The following is an 18970-nucleotide window of genomic DNA, read 5'->3' on the forward strand; positions in this document are numbered from 1 at the left end:
GAAAACCTTTTCACATCTCATTTCTAAAACAAGACCAAACCAGAGATACCTGCAGCCAGGAGGAATAATGTTTGGATGTAAACAAGCTTTGTGATTACAGGAAATTCTGTTACTTTTTACAACCATTGATCGCATATCTGACTTCTCTATTGTATAGGCCATGTGAGGCATACATTTGCATTCCTCTTACTATGACGTAAACCAGAGCCAAGAAAGTGTATTTATTCCTGGCCTTTGAAAAATAAAATTTGCTGTTTAGGCACAGCCTATCAGCCCTCCAGACGCCTCGCTTTCTCTCTCTCTGTCTTTATTAATTTTCCAGGCGCACTCCCTCTTCCAGGTATTGGGACCCTCTTGCAGGTCGAGAGACCCCCGGGCAGACGTGCCTACCCGTCCCGGACGGTCCACGACAGGTCTCAAACTCCCAACCGCAGGTGATCAGCCTGCCTCAGCCTTCCAAAGTGCTGGGAGTACAGGTGTGAGCCACCGGGTCCAGCCTATAGTTATGTTTTTCTTTTCTTTTTTTTTTTTTTTTTTGAGGGGCTGTGGCAGGAGAGCTGCTCCCAGTGCAGAGAAGACAGAGAAGGGGCAATAGTTATGTTTTTTATCTCCTATGACCAGAAGGTAACCCAAGTGCCATAACTTTGGTACAGCATGAATAACCAGTTTCCCGTTCATAGAGTTTAAAGGTCAACTGATAATCCTTGCCTGAATGGATAATTTCCTTAGGGACTACAAATGATTCTTTCAATGTAAAGTAATGGTATAAATGTAAATGTAACCTATAAATATATAAATGTAGAGCTTTCCCTTCTCATCTGGGGCCATTTTGGTTTCTGCAGTAGAGTTGCTAATGGAAAGGCAGGATGAATGCCAACTTATCCACTTGCAAAGTAAACAGTTGTTTCAAATGGTGACACACAATTTTTTTTCCCTGGCTTTCTCTTATTGTTACAGACTTCTGGATTTTCAGAGATTTGATGTGTTTCAATCAACTACAAGAATTATTATTATTTTTTTGAGACAGAGTCTCATTCTGTTGCCCAGGCTGGAGTCCAGGGACATGATCTTGGCTCACTGCAACCTCCGCTTCCAGGGTTTAAGCGATTCTCCCACCTCAGCCTCCTGAGTAGCTGGGATTACAGGCAGTCATCACCATGCCTGGCTAATTTTTGGATTTTTTAAATGCAGACAAGGTTTCATCATGTTGGCTAGGCTGGTCTCAAACTCCTGACCTCAGGTGATCTGCCTGCCTTGGCCTCCCAAAGTGCTGGGATTACAGATGTGAGCCACTGCGCCCGGCCCCCAGTGAAATTACTAATCCTAGTTGAATTCTTCACATGGGGAAATAAAAGCACAGAAACCAAAATCATTGGACTCCGTCCCTACAAATGATAAAAAGGGGAGAAAACACAAGATAGCAGGATGACAGCCACAGGTCTCTGCCTGAGAGGGGCACGGTGCATCACTACAACAGAGATCTGATTTGTCCCTACTTGTAGATATCCAAAAACAGAGGGCCACAGACAATGTCAGCTCTTAGAATCACCCCCAAATCATCATTGTTCACCTAAATGGCCAGACCCCTTCACCAGTTCATGGCCCTTCAAGCCAACATACTGTGTAGGTGAGATAAAGAACTAGTTGCATACCTTCAGTGATTAACAATCTATTTGGCGCCAGGCTGTGGTGGCACACACCTGTAGTTCCAGCTACTCAGGAGGCTGAGGCAGGAGGATCACTTCAGCTCAGAGGAGGTGAAGACCAGACTTGGCAGCACAATGAGATATTGTCTCTAAAAAAAATAAAAATAAACAATCCATTTGGGAATAGGCATTCAGTTAACAAATATTTACCATTAAGATGATGGGACAATAGGGTTAGGGACAATGGCTTATGCCTGTCATTTCAGCACTTTGAGAGGCCAAGGCAGGTGGATCTCTTGAACTCAGAAATTTGAGACCAGGCCGGACATAGTGACTCATGCCTGTAATCCCAGCACTTTGGGAGGCTGAGTCAGGAGTTTGAGATCAGACTGGCCAACATGGTGAAACCCTGTCTCTACTAAAAATACAAAAATTAGTTGGGTGTGGTGGCATGTAGTCTCAGCTGCTCTGGAGGCTGAGGCAGGAGAACTGCTTCAACCTGGGAGGCAGAGGTTACAGTGAGCTGAGATTTTGCCATTGTATTCTGGCCTGGGTGACAGAGTGAGATTTGAAAGAGAGAGAGAGAGAGAGAGAGAGAGAAAGAGGGAGAGGGAGAGAGAGAGAGAGAGAAGGAGAAAGAGAGAGGGAGAGGGAGAGAGAGAGAGAGAGAGAAGGAGAGAAAGAGGGAGAGGGAGAGAGAGAGAGAGAGAAGGAGAAAGAGAGAGGGAGAGGGAGAGGGAGAGAGAGAGAGAGAAGGAGAAAAAGAGAGAGAGGGAGAGGGAGACGGAGAGGGAGAGGAGGGGAGGGAAGAGGAGGAGAGGAGAGGAGAGAAAATTCGAGACCAGCCTGGCCAACATAGTGAAAACCCATCTCTACAAAAAAATATAAAAGTCAGCCAGGCTTGGTGGCATGTGCCTGTGGTCCCAGCTACTCAGGAGCCTGAGGTGGGAGGATCACTTGTGCCCCAGAAGTGAGCCGAGATTTCACCACTGCACTCCAGCCTGGCTGACAGAGTGAGATCCTGTCTCAAAAAAAAAAAAAAAGAAAAAAGAAAAAGATGATAGGACAATAATTATTAACTATCAAGCCATGAGCACTACTGAGACTTTAAAGAGGAAGGAAGCCCTTCTGTCTCTAGAGGTCTTCACAGTTACACTGAAAGAGATGGAGTTGGAGTGAGACTCTAAAGACTGGGTGGTAGTTTATTGTATTAAGATGGGGTTGGAAGGGTGGTACCCAGCCCATGGGACAGGGAGTACCAGCAGGAGAGGACAGAGAGTTTTATATAGGATTATGAGGATATAAACTTTGGTGTTTTATGGCCAGGTTATATATGCCTTTGAATTCCTCCCTAAACATTTAGATGGATGTTGTAAGTAATAGGGAACTACCTTGGGTTTTTTCAGAATAGGGGTGAGGGAATGGTGGGCAGGTTCTTGAATTTAAGTTGTAAGGATCAAGTTCAGAAATCCACTCCTCCCCCTCTAAGTCATTGATAACGAATACAGAAGAATCACTGAGAAAATATCAAGTGAAAAAGGTCACCTCCAGGGCAGTTCGTTTGGATTTGCATTAGATGTGCGCACCTAAGACTCTACATGCAGAGTATCTCTGGAAGGACGCAGGAGCCACTGGTGGCTGTGGCTGCCTCCCAGCAGAGAAACTGGGTGCCATTTACTCCAAATCACTGGGTACAGTGATTCTGTGACAAAATTAGCTAGATGAGGAAGCAGCATTTAATTTCGTTTTGGTTTGGTTTTTTCATCACAAGAGAGGATGGGTATTGTACAAGAGCACAGGACGTGACGTCAGGGGGTCCGTGTGGCCCAGCCTCTGCTGCCTTTCTGTGACTACATGTGATTATGTGACCTTAGGAGAGACACAACCCTCCAAGACTCAACTTCCTCATCTGTAAAACAAGGGCAAGAAAATGTCCCTTACAGGGGTTTAATGAGAACCTACATGAAGATGATATAAAGCACTATGTACATGGTGGCTCATACCTGTGATCCCAGCACTTTGGGAGGCTGAGGCAGGTGGATCACGAGGTCAGGAGTTCGAGACCAGCAAGGCCAACATGGTGAAACTGTCTCTACTAAAAATACAAAAATTATCTGGGTGGGTGCCTGTAATCCCAGCCACTCTGGAGGCTGAAGCAGGAGAATTTTTGGAACCTGGGAGATGGAGGCTGCAGTGAGCCGAGATCACACCACTGCACTCCAGCATGGGCAATAAGAACAAAACTCCATTTTAAAAAAGCACCATGTAAGTAAAACTTTGAAAACAATTTTTCAAAAAAAAAAAAAAAATAGACGGTCTCACTATGTTGCCCAGGCTGGTCTCAAACTCCTGGGCTCAAGAGATCGTCCTCCTCAGTCTCCCGTAGTGCTGGGATTGTAGGTGCAAGCCACTGTGCCCTGCAGAAACTTTTTAAAAATGATAAATCAAAAAGGTGTCATGTTCTGGAAATGCCTTGAACTCTGTAGATTCAGTTCCGATTTTTAAATGGGGACATGCAGTGCCAGTAAGGTTAACAAGGCAGACCTGGCAGGTGCAGCCACTGCTCAGCAGAGTTCCTCGGCATGCCAGGCGTGGATGGAAACTCCAAATATCCATCACAAGGCATCAGATTTCCCCTCTCTAAGACCAAATAACGAAGCGATTTTTATAAATTATGCACAAGATGAAGCTTTCTGAGAGGCTGGGGTGTGCTGGTTTTATCCAGCCACAAGAAACAGAAGAATCGCCTTCCTCCTTCCTCAGCCCGATTCTTTCCCAGCATCAGGCCCCGGGCACAGTCTTATTTCAGAGGAAGACCTGGTGAGCTCTTGAGTTTCTGGTGTGAGGTTTGGAGAGGGATTTGTGGGGCCGCCACCTCTGGAAAGCAAACCATACTACAGAGCACTGACTTAATCGTTGTGCCTAGGAGGATCTGTGTAGATTTCTTACTATGGACAGCATTAACAGAAGCTGCTGGTTCTCAGGGCACTGCTCTGGAAATGGTGTAAAAGATGGATCATTCCTCGTTCCGCCATTCATAGACAAGTCTCTATTAGGCAATAGGAAAAGTCTGTGCAATTTTATCAACAACTGTAATCTGGAAAGTAGCCACACCCTCATTCCAGAACTTCCCTCTTCACACACAAAGCTTTTTCCTTTTGAAAATGAAATTTGTATTTTATTTAGAGGAAGAAATGTGTGCTTCTTTCTCAAACTATTGTCTAAGATTAAATCAATTTCACATTACATCCAAGCTGACTCTTTCTTCTGAGCAGCAATATAAATTTACATGGACCCAGTGAATTTTGCTAGCGAATCATGTCCTGGAACAAGGGCAAAACTAACAAATTGCCTTCATTCATCCAAGAGTAAGGCCAGATTGGAGGCACACACAAAAGAAAGTTAATAGGTGAAGGAAGAAGATAGAAACAAAGGAGAAGCCGGGTGCAGTGGCTCACACCTGTAATTCCAGCACTTTGGGTGGCTGAGGTGAGTGGATCATTTGAGGTCGGGAGTTCAAGACCAGCCTGGCCAACATGGTAAAACCCAGTCTCTACTAAAAATACAAAAATTAGGCAGGTGTGGTGGTGCGTTCCTACAATCTCAGCTACTTGGGAGGCTGAGGCAGGAGAATTGCTTGAACCTGGGAGGTGGAGGTTGTGAGGTTGCAATGAGCTGAGATTGCACCACCGCACTCCAGCCTGATGACAGAGTGAAACTCTCATCTCAAAAAACAAAACAAAACAAAAAACAGAGGAGAAACCAGTGTGCTTTTAGTACAATGTGAGGAAATCATTTCACATAGCCATTTCAACATCCTAAATATTTTGCAGGTAGTGATAGTCCCTGACTTACAATGGTTTACCTTTAGGATGGCGTAAAAGTGATATAGGTTCAGTAGAAAGCAATATGATACTCTCTTGACATGCTGGGCCATACCCTGTTAGCCATGCCGCCAACTGTATTGCTCAGCTGCAGGTAATGTAAGAATGCTAATTGCGGCCCGGCGCGGTGGCTCAAGCCTGTAATCCCAGCACTTTGGGAGGCCGAGGTGGGTGGATCACAAGGTCGAGAGATCGAGACCAACCTGGTCAACATGGTGAAATCCCGTCTCTACTGAAAATACAAAAAATTAGCTGGGCATGGTGGCGTGTGCCTGTAGTCCCAGCTACTCAGGAGGCTGAGGCAGGAGAATTGCCTGAACCCAGGAGGCGGAGGTTGCGGTGAGCCAAGATCACGCCATTGCACTCCAGCCTGGGTAACCAGAGCGAAACTCCGTCTCAAAAAAAAAAAAAAAAAAAAAAAGAATGCTTATTGCATTTATGGTAGGCTAGGCCAAGCTACCATGTTCAGCAGGTTAGATATATTAACTGCATTTTTGATTTATGATATTTTCAACTCACCATGAGTTTATGGGGACATAACCCTATCTTAAGTTGAGAAGCATCTGTATTTCAATATTTAATACAACAACCTTATGAGATAAGTGTTATTTTTATCCCTATTTTAAATCAAGGAGTGGGGCACGGTGACTCACGCCGGTAATCCTAGCACTTTGGGAGGCTGAGGCGGGTGGATCACCTGAGGTCAGGAGTTCAAGACTAGCCTGACCAACATGGAGAAACCCCGTCTCTACTAAAAATACAAAAACTCAGCTGGGCGTGGTGGCACATGCCTGTAATCCTAGCTACTTGGGAGGCTGAGGCAGGAGAATTGCTTGAACCTGGGAGGCTGAGGTTGCAGTGAGCTGAGATCCTGCCATTGCACTCCAGCCTGGGCAACAAGAGCAAGACTCCCTCTCACACACACACACACACACACACACACACACACACACACACAAATGTAAACCAAGGAAACCTCAAATACAATGGTTAAATAACTTACTTACAGTCATACGCTAAAACCTATTCTGCATAAGGGCACTTCTTCCCCAGATACCCTTTCGAATGGGGCCTTTTTTTCTCTCCCCTGCACATCTTGGAGCACTGGCCTGGAGGTGAGGGAGGTATCCTCATTTTCCCCAACTACTGCTTCAAGACCACCCTCCCTCTCTCCTTAAAAGCGTTCAGCTTTGAAGCTGTCATCTGAATATTTACTAAATATTCAGCTTTGTTGAATCAGCCGTAGGCTCTGGGGTCACTGCTCTGAATTCCTTGAAGAGTTCCATTCCCCGTCACTTCAGATCCATGGTGACTTCACAGTCTTTCCAAGTGTCCCGCCTGCCACTGCCTTGACCACCTCACCTCCAACAATGCAGTCTTTCCCCCCGGACCTCTGCTGGAGGCCAGCTCACTGCTCACCAAATCTGTTTCCTCTCCTTTCTGGGCCAACTGCATATGTCCTTCTCCTTTATAGGAATGACTCCATGACTGAGTTCCGGACAAAGGGATTTGAATCCTTCACTTGCTCTCTCATGATTTGCCAGCCATATGAAGAAGATGCACTTGAGGGTTCTGAGGTCCTAGAACAACGCTGTGCAATAGAAATGGAAGGCAAGCCACACATGTGATTTTAAATTTTCAAGTAGCTACATTAAAAAATGCAAAAAGAAACAGGTGTGGCTGGACACAGTGATTCACCCCTGTAATCCCAGCACTTTGGGAGTCAGAGGCAGGTAGATCATTTGAGGTCAGGAGTTTGAGACCAGCCTGGCCAACATGGCGAAATCCTGTCTCCACTAAAAATATAAAAATTAGCCACGTGTGGTGGTGCATGCCCAACTACTCGGAAGGCAGAAACAGGAGAGTCACTTGAACCTGAGAGGTAGAGGCTGCAGTGAGCTGAGATTGCACCACTGCACTCTGGCGTGGGTAACAGAGTGAGTGACTCAAAAAAAAGAAAAAAAGAAAAAAAACCAACAAAACAAAAACGAGAAATTAATTTTAATAGTACATTTTAATCCAGTATATAAAAAATCATTTCAACATGTTATCAATATAAAAATTATAAATGAAGTCTTTTATCTCCTTTTTTCATACTAAATCTTTGAAATCCAGTCTGTAATTTACGCTTACGGCACCTAACAATTCAAACGTGAAGTTTTCATTAACAATACTTGATCTTGGCTGGGCATGGTGGCTTACACCTGTAATCCCAGCCCTTTGGCAGGCCATGGAGGATTGCTTAAGGCCAAGAGTTCAAGACCGGCCTGAGCAACATAGTGAGACCCCACCTACACAAAAATAAATTTAAAAAATTAGCTCAGCATGGTGATGTGAGCCTGTACTCCTAGCTACTCGGGAGGCTGAGGTGGGAGGAGCACTTGAGCCCAGGAGTTGGAGGCTGCAGTGAGCTGTAATTGTGCCACTGCACTCCAGCCCAGGCCACAGAGTGAGACCCCCCCTCTCTTTAAAAAAAATCACAACAAAAAATTGATCCACATTTAATTTTTGTTTATAGTAAAGTGAAAGCAAATTTACTAAGAAAGTAAAGAAATGAAAGAATAGCTACTCCACAGGCAGAACAGCCGATCTGTATTCAACTTTATAAAATGGTTGTGCATATCCAAATTGTTCCAAACATACTTCCAAAATTTTTAATTAAAATTTAAATTATTTAAATGAAAAATTTAGTTTCTTAGTTGCATAAGTCACATTTGCAATATTTACTAACCACATGTAGCTGGTGGCTACCGTATTAAGCAATGCAGTCCAAGCTGCCATGGAAAGAGCCCAGGACTCTGAATCACTGTGGGGAGCAGACCCCCACCCCACCAGCAAGCATTGGGTTGTGATGTGAACAAGAAATCACCTTTACGTGCTGAGCCACTAAGAATGACGGATTGTTTGTTACAGCAATCAGCTTGTACCAGTACCTGACCTTGGCTACCACCCTCCATGGTCAGATGTACCAATAGCTCTGCCTCCTCTATAATCTGCATTCAATCTTCCTTCTCTCCTCACCTGCTATATTTCCAGCTCCTTCCTTTTAATACGGCAATTGTAGTACTGTGTCGGCTCCACACACCTTTTTGCCCATAGGCCCTCATCATCTGCTTTCTACTCCCTTAAAACACCCTCAATTCCTTGGCCCTGCCTCCTTTGACTATGAATCATAGCAAAACCACAGCTGTGGTGAAGCTTTTCTACCTATACTCAGCTGAAGGCGGACACACAGAACCACGCTGACTTTCCTCACTTTAACAAGCAAACACGTTGAATTCCTTTTGCTTTGAATTTGAATTCAAAGCAAATTAGCAAGGAAAAGATTCAAAGTAGCTTAATCACAGAGGTTAACTGGATGGTAAAGGAATCATCATCTGGCCTTTCTTTAGTACTGCTGGAAATCCTCCTCTATTTTCATTCTAGTATACCCTTTGCCAATTTCTCTTCTCTTCAACCCTTCCTTTCTCCTCCCTGTCCCCCATCTGCTTATCAGCTTCTGCCTGAGCTGCCTGTTTCCAATAAGATATCAGCAATCAAAAGAGCCACTCAAGGCCGGGTGTGGTGGCTCATGCCTATAATCCCAGCACTTTGGGAGGCTGAGGTGAGTGGATCACTTGAGGTCAGGAGTTCAAGACCAGCCTGGCCAACATGGTGAAACTCTGTCTCTACTAGAAATATGAACATTAGCCTGGCGTTTGACACATGCCTCTAATCCCAGCTACTCGGGAGGCTAAGACAGGAGAATCGCTTGAATCCGGGAGGCGGAGGTTGCAGTGAGCTGAGATCGCACCACTGCACTCCAGCCTGGGTGACAGAGCAAGACTCTGTATCCAAAAAAAAAGACCCTCTATGTGCTCCTGCAGCCACTCAACCAACCAACCTCGGCACTGGAGCCCATCCCCTCTCACCTTTCACACATTCCAGCAACTGTGCCTTTTTTTCCTGAGTCATTTTTGTTTTGTTTTAGATTTTTAAAATATGTATTTACTGTAAGTTCAGTGCAGAACACCAAACTATGTTATTTGGTGAACTTTTGCATATGAAAATCCCTGCGTTACTGCCACCCAGATCAAGCTATAGAGCACTTCCAGTGCCCCTGAAGGCTTCCGCACGTCCCATTCAAGCAAGTACCCAGAATATCTATACAGGGCTTCACATTGCTACGTGTTAGATGGAGTCCAACACCAGCATCCTTGCCCTGACACAGGCCAGTTGGAGACTGCTCTCTCTCTCTCTCTCTCTCTGTGTGTGTGTGTGTGTGTGTGTGTGTGTGTGTGTGTGTGTGTGTGTGCGTGCGTGATTTCTTAGCCTCTAGTTTACCTGACTCATTTTCTTTTAGATGGAGTCTTGCTCTGTTGCCCGGGCTGGAGTGCAGAGGCATGATCTTGCCTCACTGCAACCTCTGTCTCCTGGGTTCAAGTGATTCTGCTGCCTCAGTCTCCCTAATAGCTGGGACTACAGGTGTACACCATCACGCCTGGCTAATTTTTGTATTTTTGGTAGAGATGGGGTTTCACCACGCTGGCCAGGCTGGTTTGAATTCCTGACCTCAGGTGATCTGCCTGCCTCGGCCTCCCAAAGTGCTAGGATTACAGTCATGAGCCACCACACCTGGCCCACTTGACTCATTTTCTGTTTGAGGCCTGGAAGCTGGTTTTCAACCCTGTTCCTTTTTTTTTTTTTTTCCCACCATGATCCTTGATCCAACCTCTGGACTAACTCCTTTTTCTTGCATCATGACTGCGTATACCCTGCTGGGTTTGCCACGATCCACCAATATGACTTGGACACAGAAGAGAAATTGGGGCGAGTGAATTCAAGTTGCAGATGGGCAGATTTCAGCTCCATGAACTGAAGCAGGGACCCTGTCGTTGGGCATGGCAAGAAACAGCTGCAGGGCCACCTCTGGGCACGGAGTGAAGGGAACTCCTGCACTGTGGGGGAGCTGAAAGCCATCATCTTGACAATTTCTTCCAAATCTAATCTCCCATGGGACCCAGAACTGACCGTACAAAGTGATCTAGGGTGTCAGTCAAGGACATGATGCTTTATGCTGAGGATCCATTTTGCATTCCAGAAAATAGTGATAGGGTTCCAGATTTAACCATTTTCAGCGTGTTTCTTCAGCTGTAAGAGTCAGGAAAATAAAAATACGATGCCACAGGGGTTACTGTGAAAATTAAGAGATGTTTGTTTTATAAATTGTAAAGCACTTGCAAATGTAAACAAGCCTGGTAGGAAATACACCAAACTTAGTGGTGGGTAGTGGCTATGTCCATGGAGAGGTCTTTAATCAAGACAGAGTGGTGCTTTTACCTTGTTTTCAGTGAGTATGTAATACTCTTGAAATAAAAAATAAAGTTTTATCATGTCTGTCATCCCAGCACTTTGGGAGGCGAAGGCAGACGGATCACCTGATGTTGGGAGCTTGAGACTAGCTTGACCAACATGGAGAAACCCAGTCTTTACTAAAAATACAAAATGAGCCGGTGTGGTGGCACATCGTGTAATCCCAACTATTTGGGAGGCTGGGGCAGGAGAATTGCTTGAACTCAGGAGGCGGAGGTTGTGGTAAGGCAGGATAGGGCCGCTGCATTCCAGCCTGGGTGACATAGTGATACTCTGTCTCAAAAAAAAAAATGAAAGTTTAAAAAATGTTACATATAGGCTGAGTGCAGTGGCTCATGCCTGTAATCTCAGCATTTAGGGAGGCTCGGGCAGGCGCATCACTTGATGTCAGGAGTTCAAGACCAGCCTGGCCAACATGGTAAAACCCCATCTCTACTAAAAATACAAAAGTTAGCCAGGCATGGTGGTATGCACCTGTAGTCCCAGCTATTTGGGAGGCTGAGATAGGAAAATCACTTAAACCCAGGAGGCAGAGGTTGCAGTGAGGTGAGATGGCGCCCCTGCCCTCCAGCCTGAGTAAAAGAACAAGACTCTATCTCCGAAAAAAAAAATTACATATAGTATACACCAATTCTGTAACTACATATGAATCTATAGAGAGATATAAGTTCACAGATATTTCTATGAAGACATATATTCTTTCAGGCTCTTTGCTCCTTTGGGATCACATTATTAAATATCATTTTGTTTTTTTTTTTCTTTTTTATTGTAGAGTAAACATCATTCCATGCTATTAAGCATTCTTTAATAACATTCCTATAAGGAAGGACAGACATTTACTTAACTGGTTCCTTATTGTGGCCGTCTGGTTTGCCTCCAGTTTTTCCATATTATAAACAACACTGTGGTGCACATTCTCGTGTCTATTGTCTGATTATTTCCTTAGGATGGCTTCTTAGAAGTGGAATTGCCGGGTTCAAGGGAAAGGACATTTTCCAGGCTTCTGATTCTTATTACCAAAGTGCCCTCCAGAAACACGGTACCAGTTGTGTTCCTGCCAACAGTCTATTTTTGAGAAAATTTAAGTCCAGAGCATTGAAACAATGGAAATTCAAGATAAACTGTAGCAGCTGGATTCTGTGTCAGATGAGCTGGGAAGCCCTGGGTTGAGGAGGGAGCCTCATGAGCCGGCTTGGATCTGCAGGGAAGTCTTACTCTACTCACCCTCCCTGTTCAGCTCCTTAGTAAGAAGCCCATTAGGTCAGATACAGCCTCTCTACTGGGACAAAGTTCACTCAGGCACCTTTTGGCTTAAGCAGGAAAGGAGGCCCTACCTTTAGCTTACCCAGCCCCACTTTCTCTGAACCAGGTCGATGAAGCAGGCTGATAGCCCAGCCAGTCCAGCCAGCTTTGGGGGGCTGTGGCTAGAATTAGCCACTTTGCTGCAGGCCTCACCATCCTTCTCTCCAAATTATCTGAAAACTGGCTGTAGAGCAGATCCTGTGTAGAAGCAGCAGCCCAGACAGCAGGGGCTGCTGCCAGCCACTTTTCTTGTCCCCTCCTCTGTGCAGAAATGGGACCCTTTCCCCGCTTAAGGCTTTTAAGAGCCTGGGCCTGGCCAGATGCGGTGGCTCATGCCTGGAAATCCAGCACTTTGGGAGGCCCAGGCGGGCAGATCACAAAGTCAAGAGATCGAGACCATCCTGGCCAACATGGAGAAACCCCTTCTTTACTAAAAATGCAAAAATTAGCTGGGTGTGGTGGTGAGTGCCTGTATTCCCAGCTACTTGGGAGGCTGAGGCAGGAGAATCACTTGAACCCAGGAGGCAGAGGTTGCAGTGAGCCAAGATCATGCCACTGCACTCCAGCCTGGCAACACAGCGAGACTCTGCATCAAAACAAAAATCGAAAAACAAACAAACAAAAAGAGCCTGGGCTCAGCCTTACCAGCAATATCAGTAAGCTCAGCACATTCTCCCCCGTTTCCCACCCACCAGACCTGGAGTAAATGAATAAGAATTCTCATCACGCTTTTAAGCTTTTTTTTTTTTTTCTGTTGTTACTGCTGTTGTTATCAGAAGTCAAATCTGAGACAGAAAGGAAGGGAGGTCTCTGGGAAGTCTTTGACCTCCAATTTCTTCAATAGCTTGTGATTCCCAGCTTGTACTGTACTGTTTTAACATTTCTAAGTTGGACGGCAGACAAAGTGGTAGGGTGGGGTAGTGTGTGTGTGTGTGTGTGTGTGTGTGTGTGTGTAGTGTATAGGGGAAGCATTGTTTCTGGACAGTAGAGTGTTAGCACCTCTAGATTAGTGAGAAAGACCACTAGACTCAGTATACTAGGTCTTCAAAACACTGTTATTCATCACAAGCCCAGACTGAAACAATCTCTATACCTAGCAACAGTAGAACAGATAAATTGTGGTGTATTTGTACAATGGAATACTATACAGCAATGAAAAAACCAAGTACCATTACACAGAATATGGGTGGCTCTCACAAACCTAATGTTGGGTGAAAAAGCCTGACACGGAAGAGCACATTGTATGACCCCATCTACACAAAAGTTCAATAAAGCTAAGTGTTTAGGGATGCCTATTAGGTGGTAAACTACAAAGAAAAATAAAGCTGTGATTTCCATAAAATTCGAGGTAGTGTTTACCCTTGATAGACAAAGAGGACAGACGCTGTGATTGGGAAGGGGTGTGAGGAGGCTTCCGGGTGCTGGCAGTGAGCTATTTCTTGACCTGAGAGGTAGTTACACAGATGGGTTTCTGCTTTACAATAACCCTTTAAGCTGCATCCTTGTATTTCGTGCATTTTTCTGTATGAGTGTAGTTGTGTATTCTTGGGTCTGTATGTATTTAAAAAGATAAAGGGCCAGCATCTTCCCGGGTAAGTCAAGAGTTGACTCGAATGTTGCATACCTGCGGTGCCTATCTGTGCGTATCAGGGACTCCTCTGAGCCTGTGCTCTGTTAGGCCACTCTAGTGGATGACAATCAGTAAGACTGACAGGGCAGAGAAAGAAGATCGACCCAACTACTGAGCCACAGAGCTGTTCACATGCTTACCTCACTTAAGCCCCAGGGCATTTAAACTCACGGCAGCAGGGATCACACAAGAATCATTCCGGTTTAAACAGCAGAGGATAATCTATTAGAAAGAAATTCCCATCTGTTAGAGTCAGATAGCTTGAGGTCAAAACTTGTCCATGCCTGAGAAATCTATAAAACCTAGCATAATAACACCTCTTTCTAGAGCTCTGGGGAGGAAATTAATGAGCCAGTTTGTAAAGTGCCTGACACATATAGATGCTCAATAAATGCTAGAAATATCATCCTCATTTTACTCAAGAAAGTGCAATGCCCAGCTGGAGTTGGAACCTTAGGGTCATCCGTTAGCAAAGGGAGGACTAGACATTCCAACCTGGGTGTTTCTCTCTTGGAGTCCAGGACACCTGTGACTAGCTGTGGTGAGAGACTAGACTGTGGAAGATCTAATACAGTGAGAGTAGTTCACAGGCTGAGGTGGGAAGGCATTTCACACAGAATGTGACATTTGAGCTGACCTCTGAAGAAGAGGAAAGGCATGGTAGGCAGAAGAGTAGCACAGGCCCAGCCGCAGAGGTGTGAAAATTCATAGCATCATCGGTGAACAGTGGGTGAATGATTAAGTCACTCAGCTTATCTCAGGGTTGGGTTCCATATCCATGGAATGAAAGTAAGAATACCTGCTCTGCTGATATTATTTCATTATTATTATTTTTTTTTTAGACAGAGTCTCGCTCTGTTGTCCAGGCTAGAGTGCGGTGGCACGATTTCCCCTCACTGCAACCTCCACCTCCCAGGTTCAAGTGATTCTTGTGCCTCAGCTTCCTAAGTAGCTGAGATTACAAACACCCGCCGCCACACCTGGGTATTTTTTGCATTTTTAGTAGAGATGGGGCTTCACCACGTTGGCCAGGCTGGTCTTTAATTCCTAACCTCAAATGATCCACCTGCCTCTGCCTTCCAAAGTGCTGAGATTATAGGTGTGAGCCACCACACCTGGTGCCTCCTCTGCTTATTTTAAAGTGCTATTCCAAGGATTGAAAGAGTATATTTGAAAGTGTTCTATGAATTATACACATTGTTACTTTTACAGTATTACACAAATTTAAGAGAGAATGTGTGTGTGTGTATACGTGTATGTGTGTGTGTTTCGATACCCAGGGAAAATCTTAAACTTGGCATATGTGTGTGGGTAAAAGAGGAAATCATTATTTTACTTTTTGATTGATAGAGACCATTCCCAAGCCTGGGGCACAGAAGAATAAAGGGAAATTCCTGGAAATACTGACCTGGAAGAGTCTTAGCACATCCAATGAAACCTAGAGTATAGAGATAATGTTACAACCTAGATACAGTGTTAGGCCAAACTTTGAAAATTAAAGTTTAATGTTAATAAGGTTAGAATTTTTAGCACAAACGCTAGGATGTCCAGGATTTGTTGGCATTAAATATAAAAATGTAAAGGGGTGCCAGGATGGTGGCTCATACCTGTAATCCCAGCATTTCGGGAGGCCGAGGCGGACGGATCCCGAGGTCAGGATAGAATGGCCAACACTGTGAAACCCCACCTCTACTAAAAATACAAAAATTGGCTGGGCGTGGAGGCAGGTGCCTCTAATCCCAGCTACTCAGGAGGGCGAGGCAGGAGAATCGTTTGAACCTGGGAGGCAGAGGTTGCAGTTAGCTGAGATCATGCCACTATACCCCAGCCTGGGTGACAGACAGAGTGAGACTCTGTTTAAAAAAAAAAAAAAAAAAAAGGTAAAGGGGTAAGGATGAACTCATCTTCTGGGAAAAGCTCATGAACAAAGAACTGACCTTTTTTAACCAAATCACTCACATCCTCCTGGCATCTTAGACTCCTCTGGAAATATGAATAGCCAATACTTCCTGTGGGCTTACTATATGCCAGGCACTTTTATATGACATTTTAATTGATTTCCTACTAGTAACTTCATTATAAAAATATTGTTAATCGTCACAACAATCCTGTGAGGTGGGCCACCTTGCTCGCTCCGGAGACCTTAGGTAAATTGACCACAGACCTATAGCTAAAGAGCTGAGATTTGAACCAGGCAGGTCTGATTCCGGAGCTCACATGCTTTCCTTCCCCGTCTACTGCCTTTCAGCCTGGTGCATTTATCAGTGACAGTGACCATTTACAAGAAGACGATTTACTTATCTTTTTGAAATTTAGCCTAGAATTTCTATACTTCCTAAAGTCCAACTTTTGTCACCTATTTAGAATTCAGTGCAGTGGACAGAATGTTTGTGAGGATCACTGTATCTCTGAGAGGTGTTTCAAATGCTTTTTTCCTTGCTCAAAGTTTTCAGTTTCAGAAAATAGAAAAATGGCTGAGCCATGTTCAAGAACATTGAAAAATTTTAATAAAACCACTGAGAGTAAATGGGTGGGAACTGACATGACGCTATGGTGACAATGGTAAAGATGGAGAGAAAAGAATGACGAGGAGAATCTGGGAATGATTCTGAGCCTGAGAGCCACAGGCCTCACCTAACAAAAGAATTAGCAGGCTGTAATCAACAGGCATAATGCCCTTTCATGCGGGATGCTAAAGACTGGCATTCACACTATAGAAATAATAATGTTTAGTGAATGGCCAGTAAGATCTGCCTGGGCTGGGCTCAGTGGCTCACACCTGTAATCCTAGCACTTTGGGAGATTGAGGCAGGTGGATCACCTGAGATCGGGAGTCCGAGACCAGCCTGACCAACATGGAGAAATCCCGTCTCTACTAAAAATACAAAATTAGCTGGGCATGGTGGCGCGTGCCTGTAATCCCAGCTACACGGGAGGCTGAGGCGGGAGAATTACCTGCACGCAGGAGGCGGAGGTTGTGGTGAGCTGACATTGTGTCACTGTACTCCAGCCTGGGCAACAAGAGCGAAACGTTGTCTCAAAAAAAAAAAAAAAAAAAAAAAAAAGCTCCCTGAACAGCCCACTAGAACATAAAAATAAGTAAAGAAAATTTAGTTGGTTTTAGTCTAGGGTGGTCTTGCCCCTGTTACCTTAACATCCCTTCCTTAATTGCCGTCTCAGCTTCAACTAGAAATGAATGAATTGGCAGATTACCCCATGGCACGGGAGCAGTATGGCTGCCCCCTCGTGCTGAGGAGAAGGTCAAGGATGTCCAAGGTGCTCTGTTCCCAGCTTACAGCCCGAGATGTCATGGTACACGTTAACCACCACTCCTTGGCGACACTGATGATGAAGACACACCCTACCTCATGTGGGTTGTGTTGCTGGCAGGTTTTGGCATCAGAGACAGGGGATTAACTCAAAGCAAGGTTTTTCCTCAAGCAGAAAAAAAAAAAATTGGCGATGGATAGAAGAAAGGAAACAAGCTGAGAAAAAGCCAAACAAAGAATAGTGGTTGGATGATTCATGAGGTGGGGTGCTCCTTTCTGGCAAAAAAAAAAAAAAATAATATTATTATAAGATTGTAATCTGCCTGTGGCGGTCTTGTTCTTTAATGATCATGTTCTCTTTCAGAATTCTAAGTGTAGGTTATGCCTGGGAACGGGAAGGATTTGAAATGAAGGACTCTTTATCATAAGTGGGTCCATTTCCTCTGCTGTTTCTTGCGGTGAGGGCTACGGTCATGGCCATTTCAATGCCAGCCCTGCAACTAAGTCATGGTGATTCATTATGTTTTACTACCTTTGAAGACAGAAGAAGGAAAGTGCTTCATTTGCAGGTTACATTCTTTCCGGGCTCAGTAACTTTTTCCTCACTGCTATTGTGAGCACTTTCATTGTTTTAACCAACAATAGCCCAAGTGCAGCCAGGACCCTTCTTGGGACAGGAAGACTCCAGGAAAAGCCGTCAATTAGTAACCGTTCGTAGTATACAATTGATGAGTGTCTGTCTTTTCCAGTGCTGCTGAAGAGCAAAAAGTCTGGGCCTCCAACTTTCACTAGGTGAAGGAGAGGGACATTGCAAACATTGTCCTCCATGGGCTATCCTTGGGGGAGTTCTGCAGCTCTGCTTCAAGAAAAGTAGTGGGGTATTTTGTTTGTTTGTTTTTGAGACAGAGTCTCTCTCTGTTGCCTAAGCTGGAGCACATGGTGTGATCTCGGCTCCCTGCAACCTCTACCTCCCGGGTTCAAGCAATTCTCCTGCCTCAGCCTCCTGAGTAGCTGGGATTACAGGCATGTGCCATGATGCCCAGCTAGTTTTTGTATTTTTATTAGAGACTGGGTTTTGCCATAATGGCCAGGCTGGTTGCATAGTTTTTTCGTTTTTGTTTTTTCTTTTTTTAAATCATCATTCAGATAAGTTTAAGAAAAACATGTGACGTTAGATTTTAAAAATCCTTCCTTTAGGGAGAGGTTAGCAGTGACAGGGTGAGGCTGGGTGGTGGCACAAAATAGCAGGGACAAGATACTTGTCACACTCGTGTTCCCGTAAAATTGGGTGGGGACCAGTCTGGCCTGAAAGGAACTTACAGATAAAATTTCCATTCCTCAGCTAAGAATGTGGAAGGGATGTGCTGATAATCCAATGGTTAAATCTAAGATTTAGAAATTGCTTGCAGTGCACCTGGGATCCTGGAAGTCTCTGTGTCCTTAGGCCAGTTACTTCGTCTCTTAGTGCCCCTTCACTTAAAAGTAAAATGGGGATAACGTGGGGATGGAATAGTACAAACATCATAGGGTTGGAGCAGGATCAAATGATTAATTCATGGAGTACTCAACAGATGTTGACTATTAATTGTTATTAAGGCTGGGACATCGCAATAGCTCTTCTGTAGCACAAATTAGCCAGAGTTACAATTTTTTAATTAGCTGTATGACCTTGGGGCTGAATTTTCTCATCTGTAAAATGAGGAAGCTGTCTCAGATAAAGTCTAAATTGACCTCAGAAATCTGGGATTACATTTTTTTTTTTTTTTTTTTTTTTTGAGACGGAGTTTCACTCTTGTTACCCAGGCTGGAGTGCAATGGCATGATCTCGGCTCACCGCAACCTCCGCCTCCTGGGTTCAGGCAATTCTCCTGCCTCAGCCTCCTGAGT

The sequence above is a fragment of the Saimiri boliviensis genome, chromosome 9 (assembly GCF_048565385.1).
Source record: "Saimiri boliviensis isolate mSaiBol1 chromosome 9, mSaiBol1.pri, whole genome shotgun sequence".
Lineage (NCBI taxonomy): Eukaryota > Metazoa > Chordata > Mammalia > Primates > Cebidae > Saimiri > Saimiri boliviensis.